Source organism: Epinephelus moara, chromosome 20 (assembly GCF_006386435.1).
Source record: "Epinephelus moara isolate mb chromosome 20, YSFRI_EMoa_1.0, whole genome shotgun sequence".
Taxonomy (NCBI): Eukaryota; Metazoa; Chordata; class Actinopteri; order Perciformes; family Serranidae; genus Epinephelus; species Epinephelus moara.
The window spans coordinates 25,082,154-25,105,253 of record NC_065525.1 but is presented as its reverse complement, the minus strand read 5'-3'; the positions used below and the strand labels follow the sequence as shown (position 1 = coordinate 25,105,253).

The 23,100-nt window shown below is 40.4% G+C and overlaps 1 protein-coding gene across 2 annotated transcripts in view; it reads left to right on the top strand.

Annotated features, from left to right (window-relative positions):
• The window catches only part of sema4ba (sema domain, immunoglobulin domain (Ig), transmembrane domain (TM) and short cytoplasmic domain, (semaphorin) 4Ba), a 65,130-nt gene that overhangs the window by 4,864 nt on the left and 37,166 nt on the right, over positions 1-23,100 (top strand). The window contains exon 1 of one of the 2 annotated variants that reach the window (XM_050073979.1): positions 6,603-6,850. The exons of the other annotated variant lie outside the window; for it this stretch is intronic. The gene's annotated coding sequence lies outside the window, so the exon portion shown is untranslated. Of the gene's footprint in view, positions 1-6,602; positions 6,851-23,100 lie in introns of those variants that run through there. 2 annotated transcript variants of the gene reach the window in all.

Below are 23,100 nucleotides of genomic sequence, written 5' to 3'. Positions count from 1 at the left end.
TGTCCATAACAATAACTTTGTCAGCTGACAAACTGCACCGGGCTCGGGGTCAGGTTTGGTCAGGAAAATGCGGCCCGAGCCGCTCTAGCATGCTCACCTGTGTGTGTGGCGGAACTCCGCCGTGCGTGATACAGAGGAGAAGGGGGAATTGTTAACGCTTGACCATGTAGAGACAGAAATGACACGATGACATAACACCATAAATAGTATATTGTTATGTTATTATTTGAAGCGTTCGTCGCACAAAATAATATCAATGGGGGCTGTGGGCAGGACATTGTTACACAGCGTGTGCCTGTGACTTAAGGCAGAGAGACCGCTGCATCAGAGCGGAAGAGCACGTTTTAAAATACATTTATTTTATCAATTAGTTATTAACTTTTACTATTTTTAGCAATTTATTTTATCAATTAGTTATTAACTTTTACTATTTTTAGCAACTTGCCTGATCAGGCAAGTGAGTTGTTAGTTTACATGCCCGACCTTGAGTTTTACTTGCCCCGGGCAATCGTTATTGTTGAGCCCTGATATTCAAGTACTGTACTAAAAAACAAACAACATAAGAATAGGGATGTGAATTGGCCAACAGAAATCAAGTGCAATTTGAAATTGGTTTATTGACAACCAGGCTTCAGTTAGCCTATTAAACCATAAATACAAAGTTAAAAAAGTGAAAAATCAGCAAACTTTCTGTTGCTGTGCTTACATACACGCAGCACTGAAGGACCATCTCCAAAGTCCTGAGCTGCTCTCCCCCTGGTCAGTTTAACATCTGTCCTGTTAGCACAAGCTAACACAGCAGCGGCAAACATCCAACACCAAGCTGCTAAATGGCTCCAACAGACTCACACCAACACTGAAACAGCTTGACTTTGTTGTTAAACCTTTAATAACTGTAAGTCACGTTAGCTGTGTGATGCTAACAGTTACAGCTCACACTCCCACAGCAGAAGTCTCAGGACAAACAGAGAGAGACTGTCAGCAGGACAAGGAGCCGCTGAATGAATGTAGGTGGTTGGGTTGCAATTACTCTAAACCAGTGGTTCCCAACTGGTCCAGCCACAGGTCCATATTTGTCCTTAGTCATCAGTTTAAGGTCCACACAGTTTAATATATTCAGCGTCATACTTATGTTTGGACATGTCATTGAGATAGTTTTCTGTCTCTGTCAAGTAGCCGTCCGTTATTCACTTACTCTACAGCAGGAAGCAGCACTTCAAAATAAATGCTATGTGCCGGAAATTCACTGTACTTCAAAATAAAGTATGTTTTTAACAAACTTGACACATTCGCAAGTTAGTTACGGTCCATTTTGAATGGACCCGTGATCCACTACTCGGTCGCGACCCACCAGTTGGGAACCACTGCTCTAAACGTTAAACAAATACTAATGTCCGTCTCTAGTGCAGATCCCAAAGTTTTAAAAGATACCAAACATGTCAGGCTGAATGTTGGTGAAATTTGTGTAAAATGATGGACAGGATATCTAGAATATTTCTGTTTGATTGCATGTTCACAAAAAACAGTTGTCTGAGTCTCGGGTTTGAGTCCAAAAAAGACTGTGTATGTGTATTCCACGTGAGGAAAGTAGGTTCTCAAGTACAAAAAATGAATCAGTCATGAAAGGATAAAAAGGTGGCACACCTTAAAAACTTGTGTTTGACTATTTATCTCTGTCTAAACATTGTAAAGGTTTAGTGAAGAGCTGGAACAAGTTGGTGAGAGGTTACACATCCAAACCACGTACAAGTAATGACACATTGGCGCCAGTTTTTTAGTTTCCTGGTTTTTCATGAAGACTAAGGCTGAGAAATCGGGCCAAAGGGCAAACGTAAGTGGTGTGAGACAAGGTGCGGCCTTGACTGAGCAGTTGTGACTTTGGTTGCTGTTTTGCTTCAGAACTCTGATTTAGTGTGTTCACTGGTAGCACTGAACAGATGCCTGACGAAAGTGTTGACCATGGCCCTGCTGTTGTTATCCAGCCACTGACAACCTGTAAGATGCACAGCAGTGTTTTTGCTAAAAGGTGATACATCTTTCACTTCTTGTTCAGTGATTTTTGGAGCTGAAAACCTGCTAGGGTCTCTGTTATTGTGCTTCCTTTCTACTGGGAAAAAAAAAGAAAAAGGTTGACACTCCAGAGGAAAGCACTTTGTTGTCATAAGGCCATAGGTAGCTTCGACATGGAAAGACAGTGTGCTATCTTCAAATGTTCAGTTCTGTGTCCATTACTCTGATAAAAAGTAGTTGCTGTGATAAAGGCAAAGAAGCGGGAGGATGTGAACTTTTCTTTCTTCTTCTTTTTTTATCGGCCACATTTTTCTGTCACATGTTCACAGAATTACAGTGTTTCAACACATTGGACAATGCTGCGTTAAAGATCACACTGCTGCTGTAAAGCCAAGATTCGTCTCGATGACACTGTGAAACGGTGTAACGGCTGAACACAGAAGTGATAACATGAAGCAGAGAGTTAGGTGTCAGGGTTGCTCGGTTGTCTTCAGTGCTTCTGTCAGCCTCAGTAACTCTAAGTAGCCTAGTGCCGCTATCTGGTGTGTTTCCATTAAGCTAATATGTGAAACACGAGGGCTTATCGCAGAGCTGTAATTCCTAGACTGTTATTCATTTATATAGAATGACCTGTCAGCACTTCTGCCAGCTGTGTGTGAAACATCCTGAGGAGAATGATCAAATTTGCATTTTCATGTGGTCCAATGGAATCGCACAAGCTGATAGTATGTCACACTTTTAAAAGTAAATGTTATCACAGCTCCTCTCAAGTATACAAAGCTTCATTCACCTCACCGAATGTTTCTGCCTCAGTCAGAGTAGTCAGGTGTCTGGGTTGTTTGTACATAGTTCATTAATCATCATGTGATTCATAGATCACATGAGTATATGAAAGAACATTATCATCACCATAAGAAGTACAGTTTTGTTCTTTTAAAAGATATAACTATTTACAAGAGAAATTTGAATAATACAAAACCACCTCTTCAGAATATTCTCAAGCAAATACAACCTTTCACAATCATCAGGTACAAAGGTTGAATTTTATTCACCACATTCACAAATTCTGTACACTTTCAAGCTCACGTTTTCAAGCAGTATAATTAAATGTCTTACATCTCTTAATATGCTTGGACAACGCTAACACATTTTTACAGGGTTCCCCTTGATCCTTAAAAAGTCCTAAAAGGCACTGAATTAATTATTTTTGAAAAAACGCCTTAATTGGTATTAAAATGTCATAAATGGGAACATGGGAAGTAGATTTTTTTCCCCCCTTATGTAACATTATAAAATCTCAAAATAAGTGGTACCATCTTTTTTATTTTATATTTTATTTAATAATTTACTGAATTCCTATTGCATTAATGTCACACAGATCAGCAACACCTACATTTTTCAGAACAGAGGATCCACTGTCTGCTAGCTGGCTGTCATTGTACCTTGGACAACATGGGAAAGTGAAAAATTCAACAGAAATTGGCTATTTAACCAAGATTTTGCAGTATCGCTGAAACCAGGACAAGGCGATGCATGAGACTCGTAAAACTGGCCATAAATTTCATTCTGAGTGGCATTAAAAAAGTCTTAAATCTAACTTGCCTCAAGCTGTAGGAAACCTTTTTCAAAGATAGCCCACAGTTGACATCCATCCCTTAACTCAAATTTTCCATTGTCCCTAAAATGTAATGGATTATCAACTATTTCCAAGCAATTAACAATTCTGCGTTTTTTAATTGTAACTGTTGGGGTGCACATTGTGTAGAAGTCAGGCAGAACGGAGGCAATGAAAAGCGACATTTTGAGAGCAGCCACGTTAACAGGGTCACAAGCAATGAAAAAGGCCAGTGTGTTTGACCGATCTGAGCCGTGTGTTTAGACGTCTGCCGGAGGGCTCCTGTATTTTCTATGGATTGTTTACAAAAGGTCGTCTGCATGGCAGTGGCAGGTGGTCCAGCTCAACAAGAGGTGTTTCATCAGTCCAACAGGAAAGGGGATATCTGACTGACACAGGCTGTAAATAAGACATCCATTGAGTATCCTTTCTGTGGCCTAAGTACGTCTCAGGTGACCGCGAGGAATCTTGACTCTGCACTGATACACTGAGCCAGCATTCAGAATCCCAACACCTCAAACTTGGCATTGCGTCTCCCTCCTTAGCAGTTGCCTAAAGTGTATAATTAGCATCTGCTATTTTAGAAACAGGCGTCCCCGTCTCAACACCCCGCTATCTTACACTTCTCTCTATTTACCCTGGAAATATTTTTGGAGAAGGCATGTGAAGTTATTTGGCAACACTTCACTTTAACAGGATTTTTGAAACACTTTGGTGGACATTTTTTGGCATATCATGAAACATTCACATCTTCCTTTCCCTCTATCATCCATTGAGAATACATGTTTTTAACTCAATTACAAACTTGAGATTTTTAGAGCGTTTTATAAATATTAAAAGAAAGGTAGTAGCAGCAAATAAATCCAGGCTATTTTTAGGGCTGCATAACATGAGGAAAATATGTAATATGCAACAACATTATTGAATTTTGCAACTACGATATTACTTGAGATAAGCAGATATTGAAGTCTTCTTAGTTCTTGAGTCAGACTTGCGGAGTACCTGTGCTTGTGCCACATTGTCCCTCCTGTATCCAAATTATTGCCAGATGGCTGATGTGCTATTTTCTCTCTAGCATTCACACTTTCGTCGGCACTCTTCTTGTCACACTTTCCTTAAACCATGCAGAATAGTACAGTCGCTCTAGTCTAATAAACCACTTGCATGCGTGCAGATTCTGACCAGTCAGACGATGCCTAGTGGCATGTGCACAGCATGGTGCATATCAGACAAAATAGTGCCTACAGACTGAATGTAATGTAATAGTCAAAGTGAAATATCACAGTTGACGTGTCGCTGTGACATTAAAAAACATTATATTGTGCAGCCCTGTCTCTTTATCTAAAACATATAGAGCAGTATATGGTTCATAGACATGTCCCCTTTACATTTCATGAAACGGCCCCTTCTTAGACTGTTGCGTCACTTCTGTTTCTGTTCTTTCAGTGTCATGGCCTGAAAAACCTTGTCCTTGCCAGTGTTGTGAGTATTATTTTAGAACTGACTTTGTGGCCTAACTTTACACACTGGCTCTTATTTTCTACTTCGTGTGCCTTTCATGTAGTCTGTAGTACAGTAGCTGTCTGCTGGGTTTGTAATTGCTGAAATATAAAGGCATTTGTTGTATTTCATGTCAGCAGGGTGGCAGTGTTGCAGCACTTGGGAAACCACTGTCTGATTGTATGATACTTGAAAATGAAAAGAATATTCCTTATGAAGAAGTGAACAAATAGAACTTTATGCTCAAAACTGAGGGCACAGGACAGGAGGAGCGTATATTTATACCATGACAGGTACAAAGTGGATGCACCAAAAAAGGAGAATATAGTGATGGTGAAAGCCTGAAGTATACAGTGATGTAGCAACCTTACAGCATCCAGGTATGGCATAGTAGTGGGCTTATTAGTTTTTGCACACCGAGCTGTACTTTTTTCTGAGCGTGTTGGACTTCTCCATGTTGCTAAAGGAATGAATGGCTCATGGTTGGATAGCAGATCTGTGGTTTTACGGTGTGATTACACAAATTTTGTGGCAAAACCAAAGATTTAATAACGCAGCCATAACTTTAAAGATGTTTCACTTCTCGCTGATATCAAATACACAGAAAGCAGTTAATTGACGACTGTGATTTAGGACGGACAGAGTTGTTCTCTTTTTTTCCCCCGGTAGCTTGAAGTTAGTGGTAATTACAATCATTAAAGTCAGTCTTTATGTGGATGCAAGCAGCTGGCTGAGAGGCAAACATCTGCAGTCCATAACAAGGGAACCAACTCCCAGGAGAGCTAAAAAAAAAAAAACAGCAAAGAAAAAAGAGCTCCAAGGCTACGTTCAATGTGATTAGGACTTTGTCTCATTAAGTTCCTGCTCACATTATAAATCCAGCCACGTCATGGTATGTTGCATAAATGGTTTTTTTTTGTGTGTGTGTAACCTCAAAATGTTGCTTTTGCACAAGGTGGGAATGAGTTCCCAGAAACCTTAAAGTCTTGTGACCAGAAAATCACAAGATACATTTGGAAGTTTTTGTTTCATTTATTTGCATAAGTTAAATTATATATATTACACTGGAAATTTGTGTGAAGAAAACGTCTCTCTACCTAGAAAATCTAAAACAAATTGACATTAAACAATTTTAAAACAGAAATTAAAGTCTTATTGTTCTTACGCTCCTCTCATATAAGGACACTCGGTCTTTATTGCTCCTCTGCCCTGAGCCCTCTGTAATATTTTCCTAATTACACGGTGTAACATATTCTCTAAAACATAATAATGGTTCAACTGCTCCTAAAAAATATGAGTGATATTTAAATTTAAAGTGAAAAATGAGTCAAGATGATTCTGTAGAAGTGTGCCCACCTCTACTCCCTCATCTATCCCTCCCTCTGTCCCTCCCTCGTTCCCTGACAGTGTGTGATGGGAGGAGCTGAGTATGTTGAGTGGCCAGAGGCAGGCTGTAGTACGACACAGTGTCAGTGAGAGGGAGAGTGTGGACCTGCGGACTCAGAGCTGTCATATACGAGAGCTTTAAACGCTTTCTGTGGATTTTCTTCTGACACTTCCTGGAGGAGGAATCAATCCGTCTGTGTCACCTAAAGGAAACCTTTTTTAGATCTGAGGGAAGTTTTTGTTTCTCGGCAGAGTGGGACAGAGCGCAAGTACCGCCGTTATAGAGACTACCCCTGTGTTCATTAACTGTGTGGTGCCGTGGCTTCATGAATCATTGATGTAAGTACGCTGTAGTTCTGGTTACCTATTGAAACGGTGCCAAGATAACCTGTCATTTGCTAGAGAATTACATAAAAACCTTTTATGACTAAGCCTGCGTGGGGTTTGTTGTTAGTTCCTCTCTTTAAAGGGAAAAGTGGGTGTGAGCAGACACGAAACAGCCCTACTCCCTCTCCAGTAGGTCTTTATCGCAAGGTGATAGCAGGGCAAGGGGGTCATTAAAGACCCAGCCTGAGTGCAAGATTCTGTATGTGTGTGTTGTGCTTGTATTTGTGGGTGATCGTGCATGTGTAGGAGCTACCCTTGCATTAAGAGATGTTGGTGTTGGACTTATTTTCTTTGGAAACACAGCTATTTGCCTGGGTGTGTTCGTATTTTAAGGCTTGCAGGCTTGTGTGTGTGAGTGTCTCTAGTAATGCAGAAGGAAAACAGAGGATAGCTCTGACTCTTTAAGCCGAGGCACAACTCATCATGAGTGAGCCTGTGACTGGGAGTGGGGCCTCTTTCCACAGATAGGAGTGACTGAATGTGGCAGCCAGTGCACACACATCCTCTCCCAGCCTGGAAACTTTGTGTGAACCCAGAGGAGTGTGGAAAAGCTGATGGGCGAGAACAAGAACATATAAATATCAACACAAAGTCTTAATTGTCTCAGTGCGTCTGGTTGTGATAGCTGAGAGCCAGCACAGTCAAATTGTTGAGTTTTTTAGTGTTTATGATGTGACGCTGGCAGCAAACAAGACAGAAGCATCAGGTGTTATTGTGTGAAATTCAAATCTCTCACCCACACGCTGCTGGCAGCACAATTCAGACTAATGCCAAATTGTTAGATGTGTGGGTGGTAGTTAATGGATAGAAACCATAAATGGAAAAGTTTGTCAAAAAGTCAATGAGGTTAGCTTAAGATTTTTATTTACTCTTCTTGCTTACTTTTGAGTGTGCACTGCCAAGTGCCTTTTACTTGAAAAGCTCTCAAGCTGTTCCCCCGGTGTCGTTACAGTTTGAGAAAGCAACTAGAGAATATGTGTCATTCTCCCCTATTAAGTGGACTTTAGTTTTTATTATTTGCTTATTTTAAATTAAAGAACCTTCTCAGTCATATTTCAAGTGACAGAATTTATGGATATTTCATATTATATTCAATGCATAACAATAACAATACAGAACAACTGATAAACTGTACAATTAACCCAATTAGTAAACTCTAGCTCTAGGAAGTAAAATGAGCGATATGGATGAATTTTGAGCACATCATTTTCTTTGAATATTGCATCAGAGATTACTTTTCCTGAAACTGTAGGAGCTTTTTACTTGAGTCTCTGTACTTTTTAATGTTTTTTATTTAATAATCATACATACTTAAAGGTCCAGTGTTTAGGATTTACGGTTGTTTTTTTACAGAAGCCCAGAACGGACAAACTAAACATCATGTTTTTGTGTCTTCACGTCAGCCACTGTAGTTAGCAGTCCGCCCGCAACAAGCCAAACAGCGTCTGAAAAACACTGATTTTTAACGTGAAACTGCTTTTTTCAGTGTTTTTAATGGTTTAAATCACTAAATCTGGTTGTTTTGGAGAGGAAGAGACATGTGCTGGTAATTCAGCTCCTGGTACAAATCTCCCCAACATCTGGATCTGAAGTTTTTAGAGAAAAAATGTGAGCACACATTAGTAGGCGCTGGGCTAGTGGCCCATTTGCAACATGCTGAACAGCATCGCAGAAACACTGATTTGTAACATGAAACTGCTTTATGCAGTGTTTTTACTGGTTTTAATCAACTGGTCTGTTTATTTTGGAGAGGAGGAGACCTCTGTGGGAAATTCGGCTCCCCGTAAAAACCTCCTGAACAATGAGCACTGAAGGAATACTAACAGGGAGTTAACGCTTGACATATAGTAAAAGTTTAAGCTAGTTGCAATATGCAGTCCTCACCACTAGATGCCACTACATCCTACACACTGCTCCTTCTTTGTTTTTTTGACATAGTCGGTGTTCTCTTCTTTCTGTCATTTGGATGATCTGTTTGCTATTTGGTTGTTTTCACTCCTAACTAATGACAGTTCCATTTAGTTTTTCTCACTGAAATGAATGAAATGCTAATAAATAGGCCTGTTGTATATCCAAAAAAACAAACAAAAAAGAGTGGAACCAGTGTTTGAAGACATACAGTATAAACTATTTGCTTGGAATAATAATTTGTGTCTGATATTTTGCGCTACATCTACTTCCCACTCACTGACAATCTATTAATATGCAATTACCGTTCAGTTAATGAAATTTCTGCAAAATCACATGCAAATCACAGGAAATAGATCATGTGTGTCCCTCATGATCTATTTGATGTCAGTTTCCATTGCACTTTGTTAATATTGCTTTCATCAATACACGTTTTCTACCTCAGACAAGTGTAAAAACTTTTTTCTGTTTTTTAAAGAATTTCCGGTGTTTTCACTTAGTGTTTTTTAAAGCACAAATTGAAAATGTGCATAAAAACAGGTGACTGGAAACCCACCTACATACACAGATCCTCAAATGATCAACAAACATCTAACCGAACTGGAATAAATAGGAGCTTTCATGATCTTTTGAGAGTGGTTGATTATTCCACAAGAGGGTGGAATATAATTAGCCGTGCTATCTCATTTGCGACAGAGAGAGTTTTTGTTTTACGGCCTCATATATGGAGATTCATCCGTCTGCTGTAGGAGAAAAGCCTGTCTGTGCTGACCTTGGCCTGCTGTTTTCTTTTGGTTTGATCCACAAAGAAAACAGCTGGCAGTTGCATTCTGGATACCGGCGGCCTTGACAATGAACTGCCTGTATGATGCTGTCAGAAAAGCTTTGGCTCGTTGGTAAAGCATGGTGCCTGTAATATCAATACCTCAAATCCAGACCTCTTCAAAAATATAGGCTATTTCATAACATGGTGATAATCAGTTGCAGAGAGCACGAGTATATCAGTGTTGCAGAGTTTAACTGGAGTGCTGAGGCATTCCTTTGCAGAGTGAACATTTATCTGATGCAGTGCAGCTCTACATCAAGTCTGCTGAAAGAAATATAAGCAAAAGGATAAAATTATGCTTCTGTGTTGTAAAGCTGCTCAAAGCAGTGAGCAACCTGTTGCAGATTACTAAATCTGTTCAGAGGAGAAAAGACAAAGAAGAAATAAATCATGCTGCATCTCACTGTTTTATCACAGCTTAATCCCCTATGCTGGCCCCATATGCACATGTTTCCATTTTGTCAGCATATCCCAAGGGCATTTTCTCAGCATTAGGCTACTCTGATCCTTCTCCTTCATCTGTTTATACAGTCAGGTTGAGTCTCTCTCTGTCATTGTCTGTGCGAGACAGAAATTTTTCCTGTTTTATTTTCTTCTATGTGTTGTTTTGCCCTCCATATAGTTTGGTGTTGCAAATGTTAGTTTAGATTTCACGTCAATAAGACAAGTTTAAACAAAGTATGTGTGCAATTACAGGCTGAAATTTATGTGACAAGTGCATAGCTCTGAATTGGATCTGATGCTGTTGTTTCTCTCAAGAAATTCAAGGTATTTAAACGTCAGCCAAAATATTGCGAGAGCTACACTTTGCAAGTTACACTGCAGTAACACAACTGCAGTAACACAACATGGGCAAAATGAAAACAGAAAGTCCTAAAGCTTTGTGTAATGTTGTCTCATCTAATTACTCTGCAGAACCAAAATATGATACAGATACTGTATAAAGGGTTGTAGAAATCTGCACACCATCTTGCCATCAAATTTGTCATTTGCACACAAGAAAGCTCTTAGAAAAGGGAAACCTGACAGCTTGAAGCCATTTCTGCTTTATTTACCAAGCTACATCAGTAATGTTTCACATTCTGTTCGTGAGTTGGACTGAGTTGCGTTATTTTAATTTGGGAATGGTCAAAATGACACTGAGCTCAGCAGCTGTTGGTTGTTGAAATGTAGATGTTGAGATTTCCCCCAAAAATGTATAGATGCATACAAAAGTAAGTCCGCTTAACCACCACCTATGTCCCAGTGTGTTTATCTGCATGGACTTTTAAATTTTCTTCTTATTGTCTGTAGTCGGGACCTTCCTGGACACAGTGCGCAGGTGAGGTCGGGACTTTATAAATAACGTAGCGCCCAGGTGCCAGACCGTGAGCAGCACGCACACAAGAGGGAGCTATGAAAATCATGAAAACAAAAATACAAATACAGTGAGGCGAAATGCCACGCGAACAAACGCTGGGGCTAGCTTTCACTGTCACTTTCTTTGGTGATACTGTTTACAAACAGCAGTTGACAATTCCTGCATAGTTGACCTTTAAGGACTTCCATGTTGGTCTAAAAGTTGAGTTTCAAAGTTTGTTTTTGAGCTTGGAAAGAGCAGCTGACAAAATAATTAAAGAAGTCCATTTAGTAGCTTTTAGTGACCTTTCGATCACATCGCATGATCTTCAGATCTTGTGATTTTATCTGACTTTGTTTCTGTTTCTGTTAAAATGAGTGAGAAAAGGGTTAATAGCTGAGGCACATGAGGAGTGGGCTGTGTAGTGGCCAGTCACTTGTAACCTAAAGGTTAAATACAGGCCTTCAGGGAGTCCTGTTACTGTGTACTCACTGATGGGAACTCTGCAAACATGCATTCTGGGAGCACAGCGGGCTCCTCTGTTTATTCCCAGTCCAGCACTGTGCCACGATGTGGGAAATAACTGTAGACGTGGAACATGGCCAGATTTCTGTATTTGCTCCAGTGTTCAGGGACCCTCAGATCTGCCTTTTACGTCACGTACGTATGAAGCGCTCCGGGGACTCGCCTTGTTCTCGCAGTGTCTTATTTTAACTGTACACAAGCCTGTGAAACAGCTTCGGGAAACCATGCGGAGTATGTTTACACGTAAGTCAGCGTTTCTACTGTGCTGATGTGAGAATTGCAAAATTGTCTTTTCAGGGTGTGTTTCCATCACCCTTCACCTCGCACCTGTTCTCCTTACATGTTTAATAATAAAGTGCTATTTTAACCCTCATAGATATGTGTACCTTTGCACTCCCGACACTTTACTTAAGGGATGACTATAAGGTGCCACACACAGCAAACGTGCATCAGATTGTTGTTGGTGGGTGGATATGTTTGTGCGCTGCCTGACATGAGTATGAGAGTAGGCCTGATTAATGGGATCAGCCTCCAACCGAGCCTTGTTTAGCAGCCTGTCCCTCCCCCACTGCTGTGATTTGATATCTCTGAGCATTCCAGGTTGTGCCCTTTACTCTGCTAATGGTGCTACTGACCCTTTCAGACATTCCTGTCCTAACTCTCTGATCACAGAAGTCTAATTGCCTCACTGTAAACAACCTGTACTTTCTTTTCATATTAATCTACAGTGCCATTATTTATCAGAAGGTTTGCAGTGAGATATTTGATGCACATCACTGGTTGAATTGCACGCTTTCTACTCTTTTGACTGACAGACAAAGTTGTTCCTCTGTAACCTTGGACACAAATAGTGCAGGGTGGGTCACATGCTTTTCAGTCAGACATCCCTGCTGAAAGTTATGAATGAGAAATGTGTAAGGGAAGATGATGGGGAGGAGGAGTGATGCTGGTATTTAGTCATTCAACGCTCTTCTAAGATCCATAAACAGTCCTGTGGGAGGTGAGTGTGCATGTTTCATCCCTCAAGAACACTCCTCACTTTAATGGTCTGGTAGTGTGTAATGCAGCCTGCTCTGGTTCATGTTCTCTGCTCGGTGTCTCCTCTCGTTGGAGGAATGCTGAACACTTTATTGCTCCAAAGTTTAGGGGTTTTGCCAGATCTTACTTTTTTGTCCATGTGACACTCTGTTTTGAAGTGGAGTTGTATGAGGTACTCATCCATAGTTCAGTGTGTTACATACAGTAGAAGCAGCAGGAGTGCCGATAACAGAAGCTAAGCAATGCACTGCTGTGGGGGCAGCAGCAAAACAGATTCTAGCTACCTGAAAAAAGTTTAAACAGATTAAGTGTGTGCTACATTGAGAGCATTTTCACCACTTTACCTTTCCACATGATTTGACGGGGAAGCTTTAATGACTACAGTTCCCCATCTAAGCTCTCATCAAAGCCACCAGACTCCATTGACAAAACAGTAATTTTGGCGCACTGAACACAGCTGGTGTACAGCTGCTGTGACAGATACTTTGTGTTATTGTGTGGCTTTGTTGAATCTGAGCTAGTCATTTTAAACACCAAAGTCACACAACAACACAAACAAAATGACTGATTGAGGCAGCAGTAGACAAGCAGATCCTGTGTTCAGCGATGTTAAATCCTTGTTTTTGTCAATGAAGTCTGGCTTTGAATAGAGATTTAATCTCTACCTTGGAAATTGCTGTCCTACTGTAAGGTAAAGCAATGAAAGTGTTTCTAAAAATAGCATACACTTAAACTGATATTGATTTTTTTAGGTGGGACCCATTTCAGATGATTAAAATATATTTTGTTGCCCTCCACAGCAGTACATTGCTTTGCGTCTGTGTTGGACTCCAGCCTGATTCTCCAAACTGGGGGTGTGCCGACTGTAATACACCCACCATGAATAAGTACCCCATCCAACCCCCCTTCAGAAGATCCGAGCTATCCCTTTAAGGAGTCAGTATACTTCATCTGAAGTGCCTGTCGGGTCATCACCTGTGTCTGTCACTTTAGATGTGTACAAACAAATGTAACCTCGCATGAGGAGCATCATGTCTTTTTATTATGGCTTGCTTATTTTGTGGTCTCCCAGTTTGGCTATGTAGAACAGTTATTAACAGTTTTTGCCTTCAGATAAGGTCGGACGACACATTATACAAATTACTGTTTCAGGCATGCCCCGGCCTTGACAACCAGGAGATTAGCACAGTGGTAGCAAAAAGATACTGTTTTCTTTTTAAAATCTTGTACAGAGGATCTTTGACACGGTAACATAATCTCTTTTCCTCAGTGCTTCATGCCTCTAGTCCAAGAGATGGAAATAGAGATAGAGGAAGGGGGTTAAATGTAACAGAGACCACAGGACAGCGGCAGACTAAAAGCTTCCTGTGGCAGAACAGAGTGTAAGCCAGACCTGGCAGACTGGCTGGCAGGGCAGATGTTTTAGGTGAGAGGCACAGTAGATAGCACCGTCTGAATAATTCATCAGATGGGATTGAAGATGTGATATATTAAGACACAGCACACAAGCCATCTTATGGCCTCTTTCAGCACTTTTTGTGCAGCGTGAGTGGCTGCAGGGCTCAGATCCCCCTACATCTCTGCTTTCTTTCTGGCAGTTATCCACCAGAGTCTGGGCAGTGGAGGAGACAGTTATAGATGTGCTGGCTCTCGGTCTAGCGAGGCCTCCAGACATCTGGAGGGGATGAAGCTGTTCAGCATGCAGGTGCAGTTTAAGCTCACAGGAACTAACGCTGTTGATGCTTTTTTCTCCCAATATGACTTCTGCTGTGGTCAATGGGTCTTACTGGTTTAGGTTACAGGGCGAGGATACATGCCTTCCAGTAACTCAGAATATATGTTATCTTGTCTGCTTTCACTTTGACAGGGGACATGTGCTCTATATGGCAAAATAATCCTACCGTTTTCAGTTTCTGAACTAAACAGTACTTCATATATGTGTATGTATTAAAATTGCTAGTTTGGGGAAAAGAGTTCACAGTCTGAATTCTGGCCTCTATACTTGTCTGCTTTTACTGATGTTTACATTGTGATACAAGCAAAACCTGCCTTATTTATTCCGTCCCAGCTCATGGGTCAAATTGCTGACCTTACATCTTATAGTTTATAAATAATGTGATGAATCACTTGCCCTAAAGTAGCGTCAGAGCACAGTGTGAGCTACACAGCAGCCTTTTGGGTTTGTAGGAATTGAGTGACTTTGGGAGAGTTAAGAGAGTTGATGTTTGCCAACATGACTTGTCTGTTTTCTTTAAACACTACATTTTTAAACTAGTGTCAGCAAACCAAAATGGGACTTTGATGTTTCTGGTTTACAAGGAATATGTCTAATTATTTTGGGTTATAGATTTTATTCTAAACCACATCTGATAGTAAGAAAGATGTTTTATTATTAACAGTAAAGTTTACAGCAGTAGTACTTTTTGTCCATGTGGTTGCAGCATTACTGACTGCTTTTTACCTCTAAGTTGTGAAAGCAGGTGAAGATGTCGGAGGACGTGTCACAGTGAGGAGGCTCAGCTTTCTAGTAACAGATCATTTCACCTCCATCTTTCCATGACATCAGCTCACACCGACATGCACCAGGCTGTGGGGACCTGGGTGCTTGTATGGACGTGTCAGGACTCTGATTGCATCTCAAACACACACAAGCGTGGGCTTTTCACTGCAAACAAAGGTACATGAACTTCGAGGGCCCTTTTGAAGTCCTGAACACTTCCTATCTTAAACTCCAAGCTAAGAGTTTGGCATTAAAAATGTCATAAACTGTGATGTAATTTAGTCTTAGTTGTTTTTATTTTTTCCAAACATTGTACTTCAGATTTAACTGATGTATACCATCTGCAGAGCTATGAACAAATCATGTGATATAGGATATGTGCCTGTATACCTGCAGCCAAGCACGCTGAACTCTGTCATCTGATAGGATGCTAATCCCCTTATTATGCTTGTCTGGTTAAATAGAACAGTCAGCCAGGCATTAAATCATCTAACCTAGGGATCAATGTGGGCCCCATAATTTTGCTGTGCGCTAGGCCATGTACAGTGTGCGATTGAAAGGGAAAATGGAAAGGGGCACAGGCAAAAATGTGAAGCACAAACATGTAAAATTAAATCTAAACTACCAATGCTAGCTTGATAAATCGGCCCTTGAGTGACTGCATTAGCATGGTATATAGGGTGATACTCTTGAGTGACATGAGCTCGCCTCCCCCGTATGGTTTTCCACGTACGCTGCCCTCATAGGTCAAATCTGGTCGTCTTGGCTGTTAGGTGTCAATGATTGGAATTTACCCCAAATATCAGTGTGCTAAAGGATTCACAAGATGGCTTGGATGACTGGGATACCAAGGCCTAAGTGAGTCTTGAGGACTTGGAGTGAGGAATGTGCAGCTCACTATTGATCTTTACTAAGTGAGGTCACTGCATGTGGGGGGCAGCTGCCCCACTCTCAGACCGCACATAAAGGGGACACACTACCCCCACAAAGATATTTTAATGTGGTCTATCTGCCAGTTAAAGAAGTCAAATAAAGAGGATTTGACTTGTGCTTGATATCGACTTTTTAAGGAATGTTGAGGATCGTAGCCAGAGATGAGAAGCAAACGAACCCGTACAACCCCAGGCATAAGACAGCTAACTCTCTGTACTATATTTGTTGCCTAAGGATCAGTTGTTCATCGTTTGTATATTCTGTCTCATGAACTAGATTTAGAGAGTATCAGACAGCCAGTCTTTACATTGTTTCCTCAATGTGTTCGAAAAGCAATACATGCCATCTGCATCCCTTAAAACAGTTGTTCTCAAATGGTCCAGCCACGTGGTCCAGATTTCTCCGCAGTCATTAGTTCAAGGTCCACACAGTTTAATACATACAGCGTCATACTTGCGTTTGACCATGTTGTCGAACTAGTTTGCCGTCTCTATTAAGTAGCTATCCATTGGTCACTCACTCTACAGCAGGAAATGGCACTTCAAAATAAAGCTCTGTGCTGGAAATTCACTGTACTTTAAAATAAAGTGTGATATTTTTTTTTTTTTTTACAAACTTGACACACAGTTTTAAAAACACAAACAGGAGCACACATTTCATTTTGCTCCTTGTATTCTTGTAAGGCTTTTTAGGCACTTGCTTGAGCTCTGGGCATCATTAATCAAAATTACTTTGCACACAACTGGATTAGCCTCTAAACAGTTCTCACAGGTGTCATTTTAAATGGGCTGTACAGAGGTGATTGAAGAGTGAACATGAACCTGATCACACTGAATGAACACACCACTCCCTGGGCTATCATTGATCCTCGCTTGTGGTTTTCAAAAGGTGTAAAAACATGATATCTGCTCCGGAAACATCACATTTTCTCTCAACTATGCCAAAATCAGTTTTTGATTATACACTATTGTATTTTATTGTGTTTCATTTGGACATGTAACACCTTGTTTGAATAGCTGAACACAAGGTCGAAATGGTTTCAAGAGGCAGTGAAGTGTATCATCAACATCATCTAAACAGCACCCCGTAGTTATCAGCTGCCCAGCTAAATGAGGCTTTTCAAGACCGTCATTAGTGCCGAATGTATTGGTTTGTAAACTATTAATTGTTTGATAGAAAGTTAGTTGACTGCATTTGACATGGACATTGTTTAACAGTTTAGAATTGCCTCTTTTCTCTGTATGTTACAGGGACAGTTCACCACAAAATAAAAAATACATTTAGTGCTGTTTATCAGTCTAGATCGTTTTGGTGTGGGTTGCCAAGAGTTAGAGATATCGTCCGTAGAGATCGCTGCCTTCTGTAGAACATAATGGAACTAGATGACACTGGGCTTCTGGTGCCAAAAAATACACTTGATAAACTTAACAGCAATGTCTCTTTCCAGAAATCATGATCAGGTTACTCAAGATAACCCACAGACATTGTCGTGAGCAATTTCATCTAGTAGTTCAACTACACCTGCCAACCGAAGTTCGGTAGAGGTTCCCACATGACACTGCTCACAACAAGGTCTGTGGATTATCTGGAATTACCAGGTCCTGATTCCTGGAAAGAGACTTTGCAAATGTATTTTTTTTGGCACATTGTGCGCCACAAGCAGAGTGCTGTCACCATTATATTGGAGAGAAGGCAGACTTCTCTACGGCTGATATCTCTAACACAGTTGCCTGTAAGCACTTGAACACACACATAAAATAATGCCCAAAACACTGATGGGTTGAGGATTAAAATGATTTTTGTGTGATAAGATGGAGACACCTTCTTATTAGAACAGTCTAGATTGATAAATGGCAATAATAGATAAGAGGGAAAATATGTGTCTGTGATTTTGGGGTGAACTGTCCCTTTGATTTTTTGACCTCGAGTGGCACAATGGAGCCATTTCTTCTTTTTAGTTTTGCTTAGATATGAGGATGAACAGATATGACCACCAACACGTGGGTGACTTTAAAGATATTCCTACCACTAGTGTCACACCACTCATCTATCTCTCCTTAATGCCTGAAATGGCTTTTGCAAGTGTTTTATGAGGAAGGAAAATGCATTCATCACATTAGTTAGATCTTCACAGTGAGACTAATGAAACCTCGAGCAGCAAGTCAACTACTGGTTCATCTTGAGGGTTTCGATATGCTTAGTAGGTTCAAAAAACTCTTGAGTTGTGTTAAAGGCGTGTCTGTGGTTAGTACTGTTGATGGGCATGTGGAGAAGTGGACATTCTGAGCCTTTAATCGGTCTCGCACAGTGATGGATGTGTGCTGCTCTTTGCCCAATGGCCTATAGCCTGAGCTTCTGTCTAAGCCTCTAAGCTACTGGAATGCGTGCAGCTTCTTGCTGTGGACATCAAGGGAGAGCAGCCATGCCGCTTTGTTTACGGCCTCTCATGGATGCCACACCAGCCTAATCAATTTCAAAGAGGATAAATATTTCAATGCATTGTTGGTCGTTGAATGGGCCATAAATGTACATGGGCAGCAAATATTAATGCGGCACATTTTTTTTTTTTTTTCAGTTGACTTGTCCAGAAGATAGAGTTGCATAGTATTTGTGATAAAATATTCTAAACTCAGAACTCTCTTAGCATTTTTCAGTTTTCATTGGTATGCCACAGACATTTTCAGCAAAGCATGTTATTATTTTGTTCTTGATTTTTCTTTTATTTATTTGAAAACTGTCCATTTAAGCACATGATAATGTTCGATATTTAGAATAATCTCACATTAACATAGTAAAATTTGTTTTTAAACAACACCCTCTGCATATTGTAGTTGTGTGCTGTAGACTTATCTACCAAAACAAATCAAGTTAGTGAAGGTAAACAAGAACAAGCAAGATAAAGCACCTCAGGTCGATGCCGTGTTATCAGCACTCGCTCTATCAGGGTCAATATTTCACTCCAGTAAATGCAGACAGAATTATATGGCAAACAAGTGGAGACATTTGGAATGGGAGTGTTTCAACAGGCCTGACCTACTTACAGCAGCCAGGGCTGAAACAGCTCCTCACCTGTGTCTGGCAGACGCCAGGACCCCTCATAAAAACAGCCCCTTGATATCCAGAACAGCTCACTGGACAGTATTATACTGTATTTTTATGCATTATATTATACAGTGCCATTCTGTATTTTTATTTATCTCATAAAGTAGTTGCTTTTACTGGACTGGACTACATATGGTCCACTTTCTTTGGCTTGTCCAAACTGCTACACAACTATTGAGTAGCTACTGTATATGACATTAAAACCCCTGTTTAATTTCAGCTAATTTTCACAATAGCAAGACAACCGATCTATGTACAGTATGTATGTAATGCAGCAGTTATCGAGTGGTCTTTGTTACCAGAGTTTGTAAAACGCCCTTTGTTAAATATCAACTCTTTGATACCTGATAAACAACATTAGACTATCCAAACAAAATGTTACCTTTTATTTTAGGTAGTATTTCTCCTTGAACAACAGTGTGAAGTTGGTAGCCTATTACCCACTCTGAAACCATTTGTTCCATGTGTGCAATGGAAAAGAGAAATGGAAAAATGGTAGCATACTGTAATTTCATTGCAAGAGAATCATATGTATATCTCATCATCACTGCCCATTGTAAATGTAGTCTTCGTTTTCAGCAGAACACTTTGGCATAGGAAGGCCCACAAAAATGTCATCCCAATCTTAATACTGCAGCATGAATACACGTGAGATGGTAAGTGTTAAATTTGCTCATGAGCATCATGGGGTAGAGAGCAGAGAGACTCTGAGATGAATTTTCCAGCAGCAGCAAAGAGATTTAATTAATCATGCACAATAAATGCATAAACTATGCCCAAACGATGCTGTTGAAAGGTCTTTAAGGAACAACTGCAACTGGAAAATGAAGACTGAACTTTAGCTTAGTAATAAGTGGAATATTGCTGCATTTCACATTAAAAAAAAATCCAAACGTCTTCAAAGTTACAATTGTGAAGATCGCCGTTTCATTCTCTTTGCTGGCACCTTTGGCAATAAGTGGTAAATTTAGGTTTTTGGATCTCACTTCCCAGAGTTTCGTCTGTGGCATAGACTGTATGATAAAGATGGCCCATATGACAGCTCCCTAAAAGTGAAGCCACAAAATTTAATTTCCCCCTGCTGGCTGGCTGCAAAATAGTTCATAAACCCGCCCCCCTCATTTTAGCGAATGGGACATAAAAAAATTGGATTACATTGAATAATTTTTTTTCCCAAAGATGGTTTCTATCTTTAAGGTAGTCATAATTCTGATGTATGTCCAAGTGTTGGTTATTCTGATACATTTGCTTTCAATTAGTTATTTGATGCTAAAAAAAGTAGTGTGACATCATGATTGATAGCTGCTGACACCAATCTGCCCACTCTGGTGAACCAGCCACTACTGGGTGATGGAAAAAGTGCCGCTTACTTTGCGCCAGTTATGATTTTTTCTGGGAATATCGCCACAGATACCTAGTTGGTAATATGCAGATATAAGGGCTTTCACTTGGGTCATATAGGCTCAAGTCACCATTGTGTTACCTCATTCAGCAAAAAAATAGTGACTTAACAGACATTTATTTAAATGAAAATCTTCAAGATTATTACCTTAAAAGATTCAAGCCCTGGCATTGCTTACAGAGCACTTATGCTCACCCTTTTATCAGCTATATTTATTGTAGTACAAATATTTATTATAGCATAAACAAGTGTGTTCCAAGCAGCAGCAGCAGCAGCAGCAGTGACCTGTGGTTAGAGCTCTTGCTTGTCGCGCCAGCAAATGCCAGGATATATTATGTAGCTCAGTTAAGAAGAAAGTCTATCTATGGGGGGCCAGATCAGTTGCAGATGCAAGTGGTGAATGTCAACACCAAAATCCTGTCAGCTCTTAACCACTGAATTTGTAGACTATCTGGACAGCTTATCATAAACTGCATACACTCATGAATCATGTCACGGTCAATGGGCTGAACTTTTAAAATGCTACAGATGTAGATGAAGACAAGGATTGCAGATGTTTTTTTGATCTTTCTAGTAATTTATTAATGCATTGCCAACTCAGTATTGGTGTCTGGAAGGTGTAATTAATGATAAAACATTGGATACTCTTTAAAGATGTAGGTGTTCCTTTTCTTCAGCAAAGGGTGCAACAACGGTGAAACAGACTGGAGAAAAGAAATAGGCCATTTTAGCAGGATCAACAGGGCAGACTGCTTCCTAAAAGTGGATCATCTTACACTGGATTGTTGAAAACTGAAAGGAGTGCAAAGAGAGAGGTTTTTCTGCCAGTTTCATCTGAATCCCTCAGTGTTTACTATGTTTGAGGGTTTATTAATGACAACACATGAATAGTTTTAATCCAGGTTTATGCCCTGTCTGATGTGTTTTGACAGGGAGATTTGGCTCCACTGCCAGGAATAAAAGGGCACGCAGCCAAAAGAGGCAAATGACTCTCACACAGTAGTAAAGATCTCATTGAACCTAGTATTTGTCTGGTGAGATTAGTCACTCTCAGGTGATTCCCATTCCAATTTCAATACAAGCACCAATAAATACATTGTAGTTTGATGAGGTGACTAGAAATGCTTATTATCACCGTCAGAAAGGAAAAAGGTGCCTTTGCCCTTTCATTTGCTTCTCTGTCGTCCTCTCCCCCCTCTGAGTATTAATGCACTTTTCTGTCTGTCGCTCAGCCCCCGCTGCTCTTCTTTCACCCATTTCGGCCTTGATAGTGATAGCAGGCCCGACGACAGACCCTGCTCCGCTACTTTACATTTCATCAGCAAGCTGCTTCTGCTGGCTCCACATCTGTTATGGAAATTTGCACAGAGGGGAAATGGAATGAAATGGAATATCATTTCAAATATTTTCACTTCTGAAACCGGGTTGATTTAGGCACTTGTAAAGGTTTCAAAGACAGAGGTGATGAAATATGCTCATCCATTTTCACAGCCATATATTACCCTAATCTATCAATACATTCTTAGCGCCTGATAGCTTCAAAATTGGGATGTTTTAAGAAGTCAGCGCTTGTGATAAAATTCACAACCTCTGACCGTATGTCACAAGCCTCAGAGGAGAAGCAAGCTTGATGAATTTAACTCCCCTGAACCTTAAGTTCAAAATGTCCCCTATCTCTGTTCAGTAGTTTAATAAGATTTTAATTAGGCAATTAAAAGTCTTTGGAATAGCATATGGTCATAATTACTGCTGTATGGTTCACTCAGGGATGAATGAGCCATTAATTACTCTTAGCTGGGTCTGGGGATTGGACTTAAAATGGGTCGAGCTGGAAAGAGAGGGTATTTCTTCAGACTTCACAGTCACCTAATCAGAACTACAGACCTCTGAGTTTCCATTAACTGGGGAACTGGGTTGGGTTGCACCAGCTCCTCTTGAATCTATTTCTGCTAAGTTTGTGTGCAAAGTCCCTCCTAAGTTGTTCATAGCTACAAGCTACTTTTAAACAAGAAATTTACGAAATCCAGTTGCACCATTAAAACTAAGATACGTGATTAAGACTGTAGTAACTTGTAAATTGGTTGCTAGGAAATGTTTGTAGCACATCAAATCAAAAGCAATTGACTACGTAAACAGGAGGTCACGGTTTTACAGGTGCAGATGATAGATTAAAGTCCCCCTCTGCTCAGAAATATGTTTTCTCATGTTTATGTCCCCTTAATTGTCTGACCTTGACTATACGGACTTGTATCTGTGCAGAGTGTGTCCCTAGAGAGGTGTTTTCACATTCCTCTACTGAAGGGGGTGTTTTCTGCACACTTCCCTAAAATCTGAAATTTACATGTACACTGGGCAAGTCAGATTAGGCACGTCACAAATAGGGAAGCTAATTGCTGTATGAAAATAAGATTGTCACTGTTATACGGGGAAACAGATATCGACACAACACCAGCAAAGGAACCTGAAACCTCCAGCGCGGAGTGGATTTGTCAGCGCAGAGAGCAGAGTTAGCATTAGCATAGTGAAACTTTTGACAGCAAATATGGTAAAGTGAAGTGTACAGTTTTGGATGTAAGTAATGATGTGGACCCTCGGGCTTCCTTCCACTATCTACCAAAACCCCATCGTA